Here is a 337-nt window from a genome sequence, read left to right as displayed (position 1 = left end):
CTCACTCATCAATGTCCAACTATGTAACAGGTGAGAAATTGTTATTGTCTATTATGGAATATGTATCTCTATGATAAGCAGAATTTAATCGACTTCGTCTTTCTGATCTGCAGCCTTGTCACCCGACCAGATAACTGTTCATTTATCAATGGTGAATATCTAAAATCTGGTTTAGAAAAGTTAGAGAAATGGTGCTCCGAGACAAAAGAAGAGGTATTCCCAAGTACAGTTTCCTTTCTACTTTTGTTATCTGTCAATTCATTTGGTCTATACATAACACAATCTCTCGCCTGTGATACCCGTCTCTGATAGTATGCTGGCTCATTATGGGAGGAAC

The 337-nt window shown here is 37.7% G+C and overlaps 1 long non-coding RNA gene across 1 annotated transcript; it reads left to right on the top strand.

Moving 5' to 3' along the window:
- LOC104775411 lies at positions 1 to 337 on the top strand. The gene is made up of 3 exons (XR_765898.1): positions 1 to 30; positions 114 to 213; positions 313 to 337. It is a non-coding gene; the product is annotated as an uncharacterized LOC104775411 (long non-coding RNA).

The sequence above is a fragment of the Camelina sativa genome, unplaced genomic scaffold (genome assembly GCF_000633955.1).
Source record: "Camelina sativa cultivar DH55 unplaced genomic scaffold, Cs unpScaffold13833, whole genome shotgun sequence".
Lineage (NCBI taxonomy): Eukaryota > Viridiplantae > Streptophyta > Magnoliopsida > Brassicales > Brassicaceae > Camelina > Camelina sativa.
This window is presented reverse-complemented; position numbering and strand designations above follow the sequence as displayed.